Source organism: Dioscorea cayenensis, chromosome 8 (genome assembly GCF_009730915.1).
Source record: "Dioscorea cayenensis subsp. rotundata cultivar TDr96_F1 chromosome 8, TDr96_F1_v2_PseudoChromosome.rev07_lg8_w22 25.fasta, whole genome shotgun sequence".
NCBI lineage: Eukaryota > Viridiplantae > Streptophyta > Magnoliopsida > Dioscoreales > Dioscoreaceae > Dioscorea > Dioscorea cayenensis.
Genome location: NC_052478.1, coordinates 17,849,252 through 17,864,024, shown reverse-complemented (window position 1 = coordinate 17,864,024; position 14,773 = coordinate 17,849,252). Strand labels below are relative to the sequence as shown.

General features: G+C 42.3%; 1 non-coding gene across 1 annotated transcript; it reads left to right on the top strand.

The window, feature by feature from the left end:
• Positions 1 to 14,251: 14,251 nt before the first annotated feature.
• On the top strand, positions 14,252 to 14,357 carry LOC120268105. Its single transcript, XR_005538775.1, has one exon. It is a non-coding gene; the product is annotated as a small nucleolar RNA R71 (small nucleolar RNA).
• Positions 14,358 to 14,773: the final 416 nt, after the last annotated feature.

Here is a 14,773-nt window from a genome sequence, read left to right as displayed (position 1 = left end):
CCGCCAGAGCAGTGTAAAGTTAGTCACGATTGACCTTAGGTTTGGGACCGTGTATCTTAGGATGTCCACGACTCATTAATGCATTAGTTAGGAAGCATAATAGTTGGTTTTACAGTTAAAGCAATAGTCCTAGGCGGAATAACATCCGAGTACCCCACTCATTTTGATTGCCATTCCTCTCACTTATCTATGCATCTCTTTCTTGTTTCTTTTATTCGTGTTTACATTACATCTTTTTAACAAAATCATTATCTCATCTTTGCTTGGTTAAGTAGCAATTTAAGTATTTTTAATTGCCTACTCCCTGTGGATACGATACCCCACTCACCTAGGAATTGTTTACTCGACAAACTCGTTCACTTGCAGGTCACACGCAAGGGGCGTTGTCAAGTTTTTGGCACCGATGCCGGGGAGTAGGCGTTTAGAGATACTTTGAACTTTGCTATCTTAACTATTCATTCATTCATTCTATTTCACATCTTCTTATTATATCATCATTCTGATTCGTTTTCTTTCTTTTGGTACAGCTCCAGGTTATGACCCAAGAGACCCCTTCGATATTGATTGAAGGTGATAATGAACTTGAACATACACTCAGAAGAAGGGGTAAAGAACCTATACAAGAACTGTCCAATCAAGCTGAAATAGAAGTTGAAAGGTCAGATAATATGGCACAGTATAATGAGCAATAGAGAACACTTTATGACTATGCCAGACTGACACGACCGAATATGCGTGTAAACCACAAGTGCACAGGTGTCGAAGTAATAAATCACAGGTGAGTGGGTATCGTATCCACAGGGAATAGTGAATAGAAACACAACAATTGCTATCTAACTATGATGAGAATAAATCGATGGTATGATGAATGAGATTTATATAAAAAGAGATAAAATAAATAAGAATGAGAGGCACAATAAAATTGAGAGGTAAGGCATTTGATAGAAGTGCGGTACTTGGACAATGTTCCCTCTGGGATTAATGTTTTAAGTGCAAGACAAACTATTATACTTCCTAATCAATGCTCAATGAGTCATGGAAATCCTTAAGCACACGGTCCCAAATCTAAGGTCAACCATGACTAACTCTACAATATATATCGGTGGAGAAATCGCTCAGTCTAAACACTACACACCGTGTAAAGTTGCATGGAGTTCTAGGGAATCCAAGTGATAAACCCTCTTTCTATGTATAGACCTAACCATTTGGTTCAGGCGAAAGGCTCCTAGTCATAATTAAGCCCCAGATACTAAAGTCACTTCAACGCTTCACTCTGTTGCTCGCACAACTAAGCCCCAGCAGAGTTCATCCTTTAGCACTTCACTCTATTGTGATCACAAAGAACTCTAGGAAATGGAGATAGGATAAATCATATAGGAGGGGAAAGGGGACGCTTCGCTACCTCTCGACTCACCCTCTCAACCCTCTCTAATCTAGCATTGTCTAACCCTCATGGTGTGTTACTCATCCACAAAGGCTACCAAGATGGACTCTCAACCCTAGTGTCACTTTAATAGATAAATCATTCAACAAGCATTCAAGATTGGAACTCAATTAAAGACATTAATTAAGGAAAGCATAATAAAAGGTCAATCAAACAATAACATCCTAAGGTCAATGAAATAATATAATCAACAATGAAATTGAAAGTAAAAACAAGTGTGTATCCGATTCCTAAAGATTGATCCAACCCTAATTCCCGAAGAAGGATCCTAACCCCCTACAAGGTCCCGACAGAGAAATCGAGCAATCTCACGTCTCCCACCAAATATTGTTGCATAGAGTCTAGAGAATGGAGATAGAATACACTAATCAGAGGGGAAAGGGGATACTATACTATCTCATGACTCACCCTCTCAACCCTCTTCAATCTTGAGGTTCTAACCCTAATGGAGATCTCTTTCCTACTAAGGCAACAAATCATGCAAACCAAATAACCACAAGATCAATAAGGCAAGCAAGCATTAAACAATCAAGAATGAAACTTAATCAAACTCGGATTAAATAGAAACACAAAGCAAATCCACAGAAGATGAGAATCCTAGGGTTCACAAGCCCAAATACCCTCTAGGGTTTTAGTTCTCCATGGAGCAACATACAAAACACACCATCAATGAATGAAAGTACATCAAAACCATAGAAATAAACCCTCTTATATATGAACTGATGGCCTTGATGGAGAGCTTCGACGTCTTGAAGGACCCTCTCCGAAGCTAGGTTCACCGGTGGCTTCCTTGATGCTATGACGGAAGAGGAATCGATCAAAGTTGGTGATAAAGTGCCTCCTAAGCCGTAAAGACCTTCTTTCCAAACCCTAGCCGTCTCACCTCTCAAGATCCGCACAAAAGATGAGAAAGAATAAGGCAACACGGCTATTTATAGGCCTTAGACCACGTCTGTCACGTACCCCCACGCGCCCATGTGGATTTTCCATGCACTCGTGTGGGCTGTAGGAATTTCCATGCGGGTGCGTGGACAGTAATTGTATTACAGTACTCAGCTACAGTACAATGCTACAATATTTCACTACAGTACTTAGCTGCAGTACTCTCCATAATCGCGGTCCAAACACTCTTCTCTTGAGTCAACATGGCCGGGCACACGTCCGTGTGATAGACTATAAGACTTTTCTTCTTCAACGTATCTTTGAGAGGTCTTGCAATCTTCACAAAGAGAAGGAACATGAAGATGTGGCTGGTTTTGTGCCCTTCCAACTAGTGAGTTGACTTGAATCTTCTTGGAAGTTGGCACACATCTCCACGTTCATGAACTCCTCTCGTGTCTTGGTCCTTGAATTGAACAAGAACTCCCAACATTGTGTCTTTATAGTCTATCTTTGCTTCCTTTTTACTATTTAAGGTATTCACAACCTATATGCATAAAAGAACACCAAATACACAATTTGGGACATAAACAATGGTAAAAATGATGCTCAATGCATGTAAAACATATATAGAAATATGTCTACTCAAGCACTTATCACGTATCTTAGAGCCCCACTTGTGTCTTCGCGTTTCTTGCTTCGAAGATTCCACCAAATAGCGTGTTCATGATCTACTTTTGGCTTCTTTTCTTAATACTTGGCTTCACAACCCTACATGCGCTAAAGAACACAAATACACATGTATTAGTGCTTAAACCTGATAAAAGTCATGCTCATCGTAAGGAAAGAATACTTTGCATTCTTAACACAGAAGAACTTATCACAGACCCTCAGTTTTGGGCACATAATCGATTATTGTGTGACCCCCGATTACAGCTCCAAATTTTGTGCTGAAGCCGGCATTCATCAAAATGATTTAGCAGTCAGCGCAGTTCAATGGTTTGGCCGATATGAATCCAAACAATCACATAGAGAACTTCTTAGAAGTTTGTGACATGCTAAAGATTAATGGTGTTGGAGATGATGCTATTAGATTGATGGCTTTCCCATTCTCTCTCAAATGAAAAGCCAAGTAGTGGCTTCATTCCTTATCGAAAACATCCATCATGACCTGGAATGAGATGGTCGAAGCGTTCCTTGCAAGTTACTTTCCTCCGGGGAAGTCGACAAAGCTTCGCAATGAGATATAATCATTTGTACAAATGGATCTTGAATCATTGTTTGAGATATGGGGGCACTTCAAGGATCTCTAGCGGAGGTGCCCACAACACTGATTTCCCGAGTGGGTGATCATTCAGACTTTTTATAATAAGTTTAATCCGAGTACAAGGCAATTGTTAGATGCCGCCGCAGGTGGTACAATGGGGAGTAAGACCCTTGAAAAGGCTCGACAATTGGTAGAGGACATGGCCATGAATAGCTACCAGTAGAACGCTTAGGAACAAAGGGGACGCTCCGCTACCTCTCGACTCACCCTCTCGACCCTCTCCAATCTAGCATTGTCTAGCCCTCATGGTGTATCACTCATCTACAAAGGCCACCAAGGTGGACTCTCAACCCTAGTGTCACTCTAAGGGAGAAATCATTCAACAAGCATTCAAGATTGGAACTCAATTTAGGACATCAATTAAGAAAGCATAATAAAAGGCCAAAGAAACAATAACATTTTAGGGTTTACAAGTCCAAGTACCGACTAGGTGGTTTAGCTCTCCATGGAGCAAGATACAATCAATAATGAAATCGAAAATAATAGCATGTAATCCATAGGAAAATCCCCTCGGTATTGCTACAGTATCTACTACAGTACTCTGCCAAAAACACTCCCGAATCCTCACTTTTCATCAGGGAAACATAAACGGGTACACATCTATGCCATAGATTGCATCACATCTTCAATAAATAGGCTCATTGGTGAAGATCTTGCTATCGTTGTACAAGTTGGAATACACAAATGTGACTACCTTTATGGCCCTGCAAACAATGTGATTACTTGAGCACATAGAGGTTGACACACATTCATGTATCTTTGATCACAACTTGTGTCTTCGCATTTGTTTATTCCAAGATTTCATCAAACAATGCATTCACGATCTACTTTGACTTTTTTCTTCAATATTTGGCTTCACAACCCTTCATGCATGAAAGTTCACAAATACACATGCATTAGCGCTAAAAACTGATAAAAGTAATGCTCATAATAAGAAAAGAACACTTCGTATTACTAATACAAAAGTACTTATCAAACTCCCCCACACTTTAGCTTTTGCTTGTCCACAAGCAAAAATAAAACATTGAAGCAAAGAAGAAAGAAATATTGAAATTTCTTGGCCTTAGGTTCACCAAAGCATGCAAGGGAAGCATTCTGCTAGTAAGGGAAATTTCAACACTAAATACGAAAAATCATTGCTCTAGCTAAAAACTCGAATAAAAAAGGACAACAAATCCGAAATTGTGTAAGTGTGTGAACTCTCTCAAATCAACCCAAAGTATACTCCTCAAAGTTCTAAACATAAGGGACTTATTTAGATACAAAACAAAGTGAAGAGGTGGTAGTAGCTTCACACATCCTCTAAGGTAGCCCTTTCCAAAGCGGCCGCTAAGGTGGCTTTAACACTTTCGAGGTGGTAGCTCTTTCTACCGGGGTAGTAGCTTTCACTCATCCTATGAGATAGCTCTTTTTCTCATTAGGGCATAACTAGTATCGGACTTATGAGTGTAGCATCATACTTCATAGGTGGTAGCTCTTTCCACCGCCCAATGCATAACTGAAACAAGTTTTTTTTTCTTTTTCCAAATAACACAAGAAAAAAAAACTAATTAGTCCCTTAAACATTGAACTTGAGTTTCCAAAAGATTTTAATGAGCGAGTAGTGCAACAAGTATCAATCGGGCAAAAATTTCTAAAAATCCAAGTAAAAAATAGAGCATTGACAAGGTCCCCTTGCGTATATCCCGCAAGTGCATGGGTTTGTCGAAGTAATAATCCCGGATGAGCGGGTATCGAATCCATAGGGAGTAGGGAATAAAAACACTTAATTCGCTTCTTAGCTATGTGAAAGATCAATAGTGATAAGTGTGACAATGATTCAATTCTCAAAGGTAAAAGCAACAAGTAAGAGAGCACAAGTAAAGGAGAAGGTAAGGCAATTGATAAAGATGGGGTACTCGGATAATGCTCCGCCTAGGATGATCACTTCAAGTGCAAGAACCCTCTATTATGCTTCCTAATAAATGCAATAGTGAGTCGTGGAAATCCTTCATTACATAGTCCTAAACCTAAGGTCAACTATGCCTAACTCCAAACATGTCCCGGAGGAGAAATCAAACAATCTCAACACCTCGCACACGCATAGAGTTGCAATGAGCTCTAGGGATTCCAAGTGATAAATCTCTTCCTAATTATAGACCTAACCCTTTAGTCCAGGTGGAAGGTCCCTAACCACGATTAAGCCCTAGATACTAAGATCACCTCAACGCTTCACTCTGCTGCACTCGCAACTAAGCACCAGCGAAGGGTCATCCCTTAGAACATTCACTCTATTATGGCCGCAAAGAACTCGAGGAACCGAGGTAGAATCTATCACGTCGGAGGGGAAAGGGGACGCTCCTGTACCTCTCTATTCACCCTCTCAACCCTCTCCAACCTAGCTTTACCCAACACTCGTGATGTGTCACTCACTCACAAGGTTACCAACAAGAACTCTCAACTGTAGTGTCACTCTAGGGGAAATGTTCATACAATCAAGTATTCAAGGTTGGTACTCACAATAAACATCAATTAATTGAAAGCATAATAAAGAGATTCAATGAAACGAATACATCCATGGAGCTAAGTACAATCAAAGAAATAGAATGTAAAAGCAATGAATCCATATAAAAACCCCCTTGATGGTCGTGTCCATGGTCTTGTCTAGAGTCCTCTACTCGTCGTCCAAGGATTCCCTCGTCTGGTATAGGATACGCCTCGACGGAAGCTCCCATACCAACCTTCTTCCTAAGAAATGACGATGTCGGAGCCATAGAACCTCTCCAAAACCCTAGCCAATACCCCTCAAAACCCTAGCTGAAGCCCTCTCTCAAGTTGGGGAAAAGATGGACAAAAGAATGCTGAAATCGGTGCTAAATCGACATTAAATAGGGCTGGAATCGGGCAACTACATGGGCCTGTGGATCTTTCATACGCCCATGTGGAATTTCCACACGGGCGTGGATAATTTCCACACGCCCGTGTGGATTCTCTGAATTCTTGTTTTCTCGGCCGGCTGTGAACAGCGCTGCTACAGTACTTGGCTACATTGTTCTGCTACAGTATCCGGCCTGAATAGCTTCCCGAATCCATACTTTCATCGGGGTAACGCAAACGGGCACACATTCACGTCGTGGATCATTTGCTTCTTCAATGATAGACAAGTTGGTAGAGCTTTTGTTCTATGTGCATAAGTCAGAATGCTCGAGTGTGACTGTCCTTATGCCCCTCCAAATGGATGTGCTAACTAGAATACGAGGAGGTTGGCACACACTCTAGCATCTCACACCAGACCTATGTCTTCGCGTTTGAACCTTAGCAAGATTTCCTCCAAAATCGGTGCATTGTGTTCTACATTGGCTTCTTTCCTTTATACTCGGCCTCACAACCCCACCTGCACGAAAGTAACATAAAAAACACACATATTAGTGTAAAACCAGAGAAAAGTAATGCTCAACATAAGGAATGAACGCTTCACATTCATATCGCACAAGCACTTATCAAGCATGAAAACATTCAATGATTAAAATTCTCCTAAACTCAAGAATACCATCATTGCAACTAAGGTGAACCGCCATTGGCTATGTGAGCATGCACAATCAAAGCATAAGTATCGAACATGTGCAAGGTGAACTCCCCCCCACACTTAAGATGTACATTGTCCTTAATGTACACATGCAAGCACAATAAAAGATATAACACTAAAGCATATATATGGGAGTGACAATTGAAACAATACTCCCCTAACTCCTAGTGGTGTGTTTGATGGAGCTAAATCCTTTGTAGTTGAATTCAAATTAGTTGTCAAGCATACATGGCCAAGTTTACAAACACATTGGCCGTGCCCATGACTAGTTCTCAATTTCCATACTAACAAGACCATTTGCATGTATACACAAGCGGGATTCAGTGAAGCTCAACAAAAAACAAAAACAACTTGAGTATATAAATGTAAAGCAATAAAATACCACTCGAGACAAAAATAAAAGATAAACTCAGAAGGAAAATCCTTTCAGAGTATACAAGTCCAAGAGATAGTGCAAAAGTAAAATACGAAAATATAAAGAAACTAAAAGAAAGACGCATCAAGCATTGGTGTCGTTGGCGGTCGTCTTTGCTGCTAGTGGTGGTGGTGGTGGTGGTGGAGATAGATCAAATGGTGCCAGTAGATTAGGCGATGGTGATGTTGGTGGAGCCGGAGGGGTCCTCGGCCTCATAATGAAAGGTGAGGGCGCATCTTACTCTAGCAACTATTGTAGGGTGTCGACACGTGCCATCAACTTTATATGCTGCGTAGCTTGCGTCGCACGAACCTCAGTGGTCTCGGTCCGCAACACCCCTACAACACTCTCGAGCCTCTCAAAGCGATTATAGGCTTGAGATAGGGAGAACATATGGACTGGTGGCGTCTCTTGTGCTATAGGGGGTGCCTCAGTCTCCGTATGCTCCGGCTGAGGCTCAGGAATTGGCTGAAGCCCCTCTGCTAGCACTCCCTCGGCCTCTGCTATCTCAGAAAGGGGTATGATCATCATATAAACTCCTGGTCTGTATCTCCGGACCATCCCCATCAATCTCATAGTGTCTATGCCAAGTGGAGCCGGTACAATAGCCTTCTCAGCCCCCATAATAGCGTCTAATAACCCCATCCCCATGATGAGTCTGGTGATGTTGGGGCATGAGAACAGAACACCGACTCTGGTATATTGGCCATGATGATAAAGATAATCAGCCACGATATGCCCCAAATGAATCGGCTCGCACTGCACCATTGAATATAGATAAAGTAGCTCCTGCCGACTCAGCTGTCGCCTCGGCCACTCACTCATCTGCTGAGAACGGCATGTAAGTATCAGTAGCTTGCCCAAGACAGGTACGTAGCCTTAGACACTCCTAGCTCATACTGCCCATGTCCACATAGAGTGCTATATGCTCTTTGTGGTGTCAAACTGCTAGGATAATATGTCGGAAGTCGCTCATACACCTCAGTGGCAATATAAGTCTCGTCATTGACAAGGTCCCCTTGCGTATATCCCGCAAGTGCACTGGTTTGTCGAAGTAATAATCCCGGGTGAGCGGGTATCAAATCCACAGGGAGTAGTGAATAAAAATACTTGATTCGATTCTTAGCTATGTAAAAGATCAATGATGATGAGTGTGATAATGATTCAATTCTCAACAGTAAAAGCAACAAGTAAGAGAGCAAAAGTAAAGAAGGGGGTAAGGCAATCGATAAAGATGGGGTACCCGGATAATGCTCTGCCTAGGATAATTGTTTCAAGTGCAAGAACCCTCTATTATGCTTCCTAATCAATGCAATGGTGAGTCATGGAAATCCTTAATTACATAGTCCCAAATCTACGGTCAACTATGCCTAACTCTATACATGTCCCGGAGGAGAAATTGAACAATCTCAACACCTCGCACTCGCATAGAGTTGCAATGAGTTCTAGGGATTCCAAGTGATAAATCTCTTCCTAGATTTAGACCTAACCCTTTGGTCCAGGCGGAAGGTCCCTAGCCACAATTAAGCCCTAGATATAAGATCACCTCAACGCTTCACTCCATTGCACGCGCAACTAGGCCCCAGCGGAGGTTCATCCCTTAGACCATTCACTCTATCATGGCCACAAAGAACTCGAGGAACGGAGGTAGAATCTATCACGTCGGAGGGGAAAAGGGACGCTCCTGTACCTCTCGACTCACCCTCTCAACCCTCTCCAACCTAGCTTTGTCTAACGCTCGTGGTGTGTCACTCACTCACAAGGTTACCAACAAGAACTCTCAATCCTAGTGTCACTCTAGGGGAAATATTCATACAATCAAGTATTCAAGGTTGGAACTCACAATAAATATCAATTTATTGAAAGCATAATAAAGAGATTCAATGAAATAAATACATCCTAGGGTTCACAAGTACCCAAGTACCCACTAGGGGTTTAGCCCTCCATGGAGCTAAGTACAATCAAAGAAATAGAATGTAAAAGCAATGAATCCATAGAAAAACCCCCTTGATGGTCGTGTCGATGATCTTGTCTAGAGTCCTCTACTCGTCGTCCAAGGATTCCCTCGTCCGGTATAGGATACGCCTCGACGGAAGCTTCCCTACCAACCTTCTTCCTAAGGAATGACGATGTCAGAGCTATAGAACCTCTCCAAAACCTTGGCCAATACTCCTCGAAACCCTAGCCGAAGCCCTCTCTCAAGTTGGGGAAAAGCTAGACAAAAAATATCAAAATCGGGGCTAAATAAGCTTTAAATAGGGCTGGAATCGGGCGACTACACGGGCGTGGATGCTCCACGCGCCCGTGCGGAATTTCCACACGGCCGTGGATAATTTCCACACGACCGTGAGGATTCTCTGTTTTTCTGGTTTCTCGGCCGGCTGTGAGCAGTGCTGCTACAATAGATGCTACAGTGTTGCTGCATTTCTCTGCTACAGTATTTGACCTGAATAGCTTCCTAATTCCATACTTTCATCGGGGTAACACAAACAGGCACACATTTACGTCATGAATCACTTGCTTCTTCAATGATATACATGTTGATGGAGCTCTCGTTCTTATGTGCATAAATCGGAATGCTCGAGTGTGACTGCCTTTGTGCCCCTCCAAATGGATGTGCTCACTCGAATGCGAGGAGGTTGGCACACACTCTAGCATCTCACACCTGACCTATGTCTTTGCGTTTGACCCTTAGCAAGATTTCTCCAATATAGGTGCATTATGATCCACATTGGCCTATTTCCTTCATACTCGGCCTCACAACCCTACCTGCATAAAAGTAACATAAAAACACATATATTAGTGTAAAAACCCGAGAAAATTAATGCTCAACATAAGGAATGAACGCTTTGCATTCGTACCACACAAGCACTTATCAGTCATATAGTCCCAACAAGATTAAAAACTGTGTGACGCTCATAGTATAGTGATGTCCAAATACTCTGAACTGTATCGCGTCAGCACTATCAAATCTAGCATATGATCGGTCGAACTCAAACGGCGAGAAAACGTCTAATGTTAGTGTATGGATAACTAGCTCCCTGATTGATAATAACCTTTCCAGCTACCCACTGCCAATAGCTTCTCGATCTCATCAACTATCTCATCTCCCCACTGAATCCCTCTCAATGCACTCAAGTATGGAAATCTAGACTATTTAAACTTGAGTTTAGCTAACCACGCAAAGCGGGCCTGATTCTCGGGAATTGAGAAATCTACGTGCTCTGGCTCAAGTGAGTTCTCTCAGAAACCATATCTGCAAGTATTGAAAATAAATTCGATCAATTAAACTCACACAACATTAATGCAGGAATCCACATGGTCATGCGGGAATTCCACACGCCCATGTGGATTTTTGGGGCATGAATGTCGCGCAGCCTCAAGATAAAAATCCAAAAATACACCTTAAAAATCATTTCTAAACTCTTTCTAAACATGAATAGGCCACCTAATCACAAAAATGAAACAACATTTACCATTTTAATCAATTAAAATCAAGTGTGGCAAAAAGAATAGATAAAGAAGTTTTACCGATGAGATGAAAGTAGAAACTTTGAAATATGCTGGAAAACTCGTGTAGAACCGCTCTAAATTAATGGTGCCAAGTCGGGACAGTGAATACGACTGCTCTTTGAGTGATTGCAAGTGTGGAGATGAAGAAACATAAATAGATTTTAAAGAAAACCCGCGCCTATTGATGTTTTGTACATCCACAAGGCCGTGTGGAAATTGCCCGCGCCCGTGTGACTCCACAAGAAAACCTTACAGGGGCAGACACATGCCCCTATGTGCTCTCGAGATAACACTCTGAACCTTTAAACGTAACCACACGGGCGTGCGGAAATTACCCACGCCCGTGTGCCCGACCCACAGGGGCATCCACACGCCCCTGTGGCTTCTCTGTCCATCCGAGATATTTGGCTAAGTGTTCCATACAGCCCTGTGGAAATTCCACACGGGCGTGGGGATCTACATAGGGGTACTCACAAGGGCATTCACACGCCCCTGTGTCTTCTCCGGATGTAAAGGTTTTCTCTGCAGGAAATCAAATAGGCGAGTGGAAATTACCCATGCCCATATGTAATGTACAGGGTCAAACACAGGGGCTGACACACGCCCCTGTGTCTTCTCAGGATAGAGCTCTAAACGTCTACAGAGAAACACACGCCCGTGTGGAAAGACACAGGAGGGTGCGTTTGGCCCTATGAACGAACTTGTGATGGTCACACGCCCGTGTGGAAATTCGACACGGGCGTGTGACCCTCACAAGTTCGTTCACAAGGGCAAACGCACGCCCCTGTGTCCTCTCGGGATGAGCTCTGAATGAAAATACACGCCCATGTAGAATTTCCAAATGGCCGTGTGTTCTTTCTGGATTGCTTAAAAAAATCTGCAGGCTTTATAGAAAATTCCTGAACATGTATACACACTCAGAGCCTGCCCTATAATGCAACAATAACCAGAGAAAGCATGAAAAACAAGCTCAAATGACCAAGAACTTCGCCACACACATTTATGCACACAAAACCAGCAAATAATCCACGAGAAAATCGTAACAGTAGGATGTAAACATCAAGACACCAAACCAACACTTTAGCCTTATTCATGCAAACACTAAACTAAGAACAAGAAAACAGTAAAAAACCTCCCAAGAAACGCTTGTTTAACGTCACTTAGCTTGATGTACCTTACTTTACCTCACAGGGGCTCATAGATGAAGGTTTGCCTCTTACCCATGACCTGAAAATACGATGAACAAAAGCCCTTGAAGGTAGAGGGAGAGTTATTGAGCTTATTACCACATGAGGGTTTGTTACCCTCACTCCATTCTTGCACATCCCCATTAGCCTTGGGATATTTCTTATGGCGTCTCTTCGCTCGCTTCATCTTCCAGAGCATCTTCTTTACGATCCTCAAAGTAGGTTGTATTTTCTCCTTTTGACTAAGCATCATCACGTCTTCACTATCCATCTCTTGGTCTAGTAACCCCTCGTATGGGTCTTGATTCAACATTTCCTGCACATATTCATCAATTAGTTCATCGGTAGTGTCAAGAAAATAAAGAGTATCATCAAAGTCAAGAGAATGTCGCATGGCCTCGGCGAGGCAGTTGGTCAACTTGTCGTCGCCAACCCTCAGTGTCAACTCCCCACCGTCCATGTCGATAAGTGCCTTAGAAGTGCATGAGAATGGCGTCCCAAGTATCAAAGGAACATCTACATCCTCATCGATATCCAACAATACGAAGTCTACAGGAAATATATACTTGTCGACCTTGATAAGCACGTCTTCAATGATACCCCTTGGATGTCTCACCATTCGGTCCTGCAATTGTAATGTTATCTGAGTGGGTCTAGGCTCTTCCAAGCCTAGCTTCTGAAGGAAAGAGTATGGCATGACGTTGATACTTGCCCCTGAAACCGCCAATGCCATCTCTTTACCCATATTACCAATATTGCATAGGATGATGAAGCTTTTGGGGTCTTTCTTCTTGTTCGGCATATGCTTTTGTAAAACCACCGAACAAGAGGCATCTAAGATCACTGATGCACTCTCCTCCAACTTCCTCTTGTTGGTCAAAAGATCCTTCAAGAACTTACCATACCGAGGCATTTAAGACAATGCCTCTACAAAGGGAATGTTGATGTGTAACTGCTTGAACAACCCTAGAAACTTCTTGTACTAGTAATCATTTTGGTTGTTCTTCAATCTCAAATGATAAGGGATTTATGGCTTGCAAGGTGGGGGTGCCACCTCCTTCTCCTTGTTCGCTGTTTCCTCAACCTCCAAGACCTCAGGTGCTTCAACATTGGTCTTCTCACTTGGAAGCCTACCCTTGAACTCATGATCAGTTCTCAAAGTGATCGCCTTCACATGTTCTCATGGGTTCATCTCGGAGTTACTCATCAAGCTTCCTTGTGGTCTCTCCAATAGAGACTTCATGATTTTCTCCACTTGATTCTCTAGATTGTGCAATAAAGCGGTGTGGTTGCGATGTGTAGCTTTGACCAACTGAAAATGTGTATCCGATGAATGAACAAATTTGGTCAAAGATTTCTCTAGATTTGTCATCCAGGTCTCCAAGCCTGAAACTCTATTCTCCATGTTTGGGGCTTGTTGTCATTGAAAACCTGGTGGTGCCATGGCCTTTTGCTGCCCTTGGTTACTCCCTAAGAAATTGGGGTGGTTCCTCCATCCTTGGTTGTGGGTGTTGCTATAAGGTTACCTTGTACTCTTCTTGAGTTGCCCACAAAATCTACTTGTTCAGTCGGGGTTGAAGTAGCAATCAAGATAGGACAATTAGATGGCATATGTGAAAAACAACAACCATCACACCTTGAAATAGTGGCTACACTTGGTGAAGTTAAAGTATCCAATTTCTTGCTCAATGGCTCTACATGGGCTGCCAAAGATGTAACTGCATCAATTTCATGTAGTCCGGCCACTTTCTTCTTTTCTCTTGCATTCCATTGGTAGCTATTCATGGCCATTTCTTCTACCAATTGTCAGGCTTTTTCAGGGATCTTGTTCCCTATTGTACCTCCTGTGGCGGCATCTGGAAGTTATCTTGTACTTGGATTCAACCCATTATAAAAAGTCTGAATGATCATAGATTCGGGGAACCCGTGTTGTGGACACTTCGGCAAGAAGTGCTTGAATCGCTCCCAAGTCTCAAATAAGGATTCAAGCTCCATCTGAACAAATGAAGATATCTCACTGCATGCATTGCTGAGGGTCTAGCATAGTCGGAAAGTGTTCTCTGTTGTTCATTATGCTCTGCAATATTTTCTGAGCCTTCACCTTCTACTTCAGCTAGATTTGACGGTTCTTTACCCCTTCTTCTGAGTGTACATTCAAGAGCTGCACCAAAAGAAAAAAGTGGCATAGAATGAATGGTAAATAGCTAAAATATTAAAGTGCAAAGTGTTTCCAAAACGCCTATTCCCGGCAACGGCGCCAAAAATGTGACGCACCCCTTCTGTGTGACCCACAAATGCACTAGTTTGTTAATGTAATAAATCCTAGGTGAGTGGGTATCATATCCACAGGAAATAGAGAAGAAACACAATGATTGATATTTAGTTATGATGAAAATGAATCGATTATAGTGTGAATAAAATTGATATGAAAAGAACTAAATGA